Here is a 5197-nt window from a genome sequence, read left to right on the forward strand (position 1 = left end):
TTTTTACCAGCAGCAGTGATATCTATCACCCTGTATATAGATGATATGAATTAAACATGGATATATAACCAGAATGTATTAATGGTTTAGAATATTGGGAGTTTATGGATTATGGGATGGCTGCGGTTCAGTGTTTGTGAATAATTTGGGGTCATGGATGCATCTGAGACATTATGTAAAAGAATACTCAGTTTTATTATATGATATATCTAGGATTTGAAAATACAAGTGAAGCTTTTTTTTTTTTTATTATTATTATTATTTTTTTTTTTTACAGCTGTCTATCTCTAGATCCAAAGATCTGTTAAGGAGTCCTTGTAGACAGGCACTATGACCCTGCAGAAATTAATCAGGTTTTACCGTGCTCAACTGTGGGGCCTTAAGTTAATAGCATTGTTTAAATTATTCCAGCTGTTTATTGTAAAATTATTTTCGTATTTTTGTTGTTAACTTTAGGATTCCACTGGGCCCTAACATTTTATTGAGAAGGAGAAGGGAAATGGATACCTGCAAACAGGAAATGTAAGTGAGGCAGAAAGTAAAACAAAAAGCAGGAAACGCCTTGTCAACAGATAAAACAGTATTATTATTATTATTATTATTATTATTATTATTATTATAATTAATATATAATAATAATAATAATAATAATAATAATAATAATAATAATAACAGCAGTAATAGTAGTAGTAGTAGTAGTAGTGTTTTTTTTTTTTTTTTTTTTTTTTTTTTTTTCATCCAAAAAATATATTTATTAGCTCTTAAGATACACAAGCACTACAGTGATTTTTGGTAGCGTGGCAGTACAGGGTGTTGTGCCTTCTCCAGCAAGTGCGGCGAGAGCCACCAATAGTAAGGTGGAACTTGTGGCCCTTGCCCAGACCACAGCTCTTCTTGCTGGCTGACGTAAGCCCACACATCTCTCAGTGCTTGTGGACTGGCTTTGTGAGCTATTGGATATCGGGATTGCGGCTGATGGCCTTGTGGAATGGGTCAATGAGGATCACCTCAAAGAACTTGTATGTAGCGTCTTCACCCACCCAGTAGGAGTTCAGTACTCTGAGGGCACAGCAATGACGGCCAGCACGCTCCTCAGACACTGACTGGAGACTGTGGGAAAACTTGATCTTGTTGAATCCCGTTGTTCACAAGTTTACAGTCGGTGGCACCCTTGGGGACAGGGCGTTAGCGAGCACCAGAGAGCACACGCACGTGATAGATGACGTAACCTTGCTTTGCTTTGTATCCTAGTCTGGAAGCCTTGTTGGGTTTGGTGGGTCTAGGAGCTTGGTGGAGACCCAAGTGTTGGCGATACTGCCAATAGCTCCTCCATGTACTTGTACACTCCCATGTTGTTTAAATGATTGTAGTAGTAGTATTATGTTTGATATTAGTATGGCTTGGAGGTGCTTCCAAATCAACAGTCAGATAAGGCTTTGAAGTAAAACAAAGGAAATATCCAGATAAAGATGACTTAAGTGTGTGACAGAGAGATTCCACATGTCATCTAAAAAAATATTTATCAAGCAGACCTTAATATTTATCTACATGGCAAAAGAATAATATTGCAACATAAGAAAAGCAAAAAAAAAAAAAAAAAAAAAAAAGTTACTTGAACTGAACAGTTAAACGTTTATGCAGCAAGAAGAGACTTATGTTTTATGCCAAAACATACTGTAGTAAGTTAGAAACTGAAGTTCCACCTCAGCAAATAAGTATATTCACACTTGCAGCTGTTTTAAATTAGGTTTGAGAGAAAAAAAAGAAAAAGAAACATAAAAAGATGCCACGCCTACTTCCTGCTGAAAAGGTCATGCATGGTTCTGCTCTGCCCTTTACCGAGTTGTGTTCAAGGAGGGTTTTTGAAAATTAACACTTGAAACACTGACAGCAGACTCTAGTGGTAAGAGCTGAGTACTTCAAACTGAGTACATGCATTCACATTTTAAATGCGGTAATTAAAAGGCTGAAACTAATGTAGTAAGTGACCTCAACCTGCTTCTGTTTTCACAATACCTGTGAAGACTTTCTAAGCCTGGCTAGTGGATTTTATTTATTTGCTTATCCTGTTTCGGGGGAGCTGGTGCTGGTGTGGACCTCTTTTCACACTAGACAGGGGATTTGAGCCTCCAGACCCAGCTGCCCTTCTCATGCCAATCATTTTACAGGTTTTAACTGGTGGCAGCAGCTATTTCCTGTCCATCAGGATTTATGGAACTGGGAAGCTCATTGGTTTCAGGTGCTGAATTATTACTGTGTGAATGTTTATACAGTATTGCCATAAGTATGATACTTTCCTGAAGAGCCAGCATTGACAGTTCTCCAAATTAATAAACCAGAATACATCTCACTGATGAAAGCAATTACAAAACTTCAATATCCTCCACTATGAGGCAGATTGAATCAAAAGTACACAGCTGCTGTTCCTGAGGGGCAATATGCTGTCTTCAATGAATAATATTTTGTTTGTTGTTGTAGGTTCAGGGTTGAATAACACCAAAGAACTGGGAAATAATACAGGTAACAAAGTGACACTATATACATTTGTTTAATCCAACCCTTAGACCAAGGTTTTAACCACCAAAGCATGCAGGTGTTAGTATAGAAGTGGGCATCTCAAACGAGGCAGAGCAGTCTATGGGAAAGCATGCACCATCTGTTGGTTTTGTGTGATAGCCTTTGATCTATCGTTTATCAAACGGGCTTCAAGATTTGCACTTTGAGATTCTCTCAGGTTACCCTTTTGCTCCTGGCCTGGCATATTCAACATCATGTTAGGAATGCATTCAAGTGACTCACAAAAGCTCAATGTTTTATCTACAACTTACTCACAAACATCTTTTTTTTATGAAAAGGCTTTATATTCTTTCAGTAGCTGAGATTATTTAAAATCACGCTTTCCACTATAAATCGAGGTGGGATTATTTACATTTCTTTCTCGGTTTCTGGATGATAAAGACCTTATGCTTCAAGATATTGGCTTTGTAATCAGTACACGTGTACTGTGATTCTCCAGGTTTTTAACCACTGGATTATAACATTTCCATTTGACATCATTAGGTCTAATATGAAATACCCCTTAGATAATGCTACCAGGTATCTTTGTTTTTAATCACAGAAACACCTTTGTAGTTTATATCAGAATGCCCTGAATAAGAAGTGCTGTATCTTGTGTGACAGAAGTGCATCTGTCGTGTTTGTATTTTGAATGCCCTCCACCGAGATTCCTTTCATGTAGGATCTTTTGAATTATTCCATTTGAATGGAGAATTTCATGTAGTACATATTAAATACCTATTTGAACCAGAATCCATGTGTTTATATTACATCATGGTGTAAACATTTTTTTTTAAATGCAGTGAGATTTTGTTGATCAAAATATAGTTAATTTAGCATGTTACTATATTTCCCTCAGTGAGACAGGCTTGAGTACTGTACTTTACGATGTGTTATTGGTATTCAAATGCGTTTCTTTATCAATTCGGTAATATTGCTAAGATGTGATTTAGAATATTCATGGCTGACTATGCAGCTCACTCAACAATGGCTTCCCTGATCGCCAGAGACGCATTTGATTGATTTACTATTTCAATATAGGGATGAAGTTTTGTTAAATTTAATTCCTTGAGTAAAATTACCGGTATTAATGCCCATGTAATAAATGAGATAGCAGAAAATCTATACTTGTTCTTGCTACCCACACCAGGGAATATTTTGTACAGAAATTATGCAGAAAAAACTAAATGTTACAGCATCCTTTCTAAACGAATTTTAAGCATGAAGCTTATAAGCAGACAATTATTGCTGGAAACATGAAAGAGGATTGTCAATTGTCTATTAATGTGGTAATTAGTAAGCATGTAACACATTACCAGATGTCTTTTCTTTGTTTGTAATCTATCATTTCTATATTAAGGGTAACACATTATGCTTTGTGTTTGAGTCCATTGTACCAATGCAGTAGGTAGACACTGAAATTAGGACTAATACAATCCAATCTTATTTTAAGCAGTCATTTTGTTTAAAAGCTGCAAGACATTTATGTTTTATTTCTATCAGAAAAAATAGAGAACTTACCGACCATGTTTTACAGGTGAGAGTTTAAAAATAAAATGCAGTTTCTCTAATTAAACAATTTCTCGATTTCACGCGCCATTGAGTTTGTTTGTTTGTTTGTTTTTAGCAAAAAATAAATAAATGTTGCTTGCTATTTCCTGGTGTTTCACAAATTGATTCTGTTGCCAGTCAAACTATAGTTAAGATTCTTGATGTTCTTGCGATAATGTTAGATTTGAAAAGTGTTTTAAGCATTCCCTGCTGACGAGGTACTGTGAAGCAGGAGTGTAGGAAAAGTACCGGAGGTAAGTTAATGGAAAAAGTGTTGACAGGTCCGATTCCAGCTAAATACATGATAATGGTGAAGGAAAAGAAAAAAACTGGATGATTAATATAAAATGAACCCACATGGTCATTTTAATATCTCATGTTAGCTATATAAAGAACTTAGGAGCTATTATACTCCATCAATGGAATTGTTTTGTTTTAAAAGCCATTACATTCTTAACTACCAAAGCTTTTCCAAAGTGTTGTATCTGAAAGGTACTTCATCAAATCATTTTGATTCACGGTTTAAATCAAATGTTTAGTTTAGCTGTGATTGCTTTTCCTACACATCTGCAAGGGCTGGGATTTTTTTCTTGAGTGGTGTTATTCCTTGAATACATTTTTACGCTGTATTTTTCTTTTAGGTTTACTGTTCATTTAGCAAAGACCCAGAAAAAGAAAATACAACACTGTACAATTGAGTGATGTCACTTCTGTAGAGTAGAAGGAAGCAAGGATCAAAAATCCTGTTGGAACCCTAATAAGTTTCCCATAGTAAAGTATAATAAAGCACAGTTAAAGCATGGTAAAACATAGCCAAACATTGGAAGCCTCAAAGGGGTATGGTAAAGCATATTAAAAAAACATGGCCAACCAAGGTAAACTATGGTACTGTAAATGCATAGTATAGCAATAGGAAAGGCATGGCAAAAGTGCAAAAATACTGTGAAAGATAGTGTAGTAAACTCAAGAGAAAATCCATTCCATTGCCATTATTGCAATTTGTATTGAACCTGCTATAGTAATGTGGAAATACTGTTGTTGTATACATATTGTACAATTCATGATTATCAATTACATGTTTTTTTACTGT

General features: G+C 35.5%; 1 pseudogene; it reads right to left on the minus strand.

Annotated features, from left to right (window-relative positions):
* Positions 1–761: 761 nt before the first annotated feature.
* Positions 762–1819, minus strand: LOC121299383 (annotated as a pseudogene).
* Between the last annotated feature and the right edge of the window lie 3378 nt (positions 1820–5197).

The sequence above is a fragment of the Polyodon spathula genome, chromosome 24, assembly GCF_017654505.1.
Source record: "Polyodon spathula isolate WHYD16114869_AA chromosome 24, ASM1765450v1, whole genome shotgun sequence".
Taxonomy (NCBI): domain Eukaryota; kingdom Metazoa; phylum Chordata; class Actinopteri; order Acipenseriformes; family Polyodontidae; genus Polyodon; species Polyodon spathula.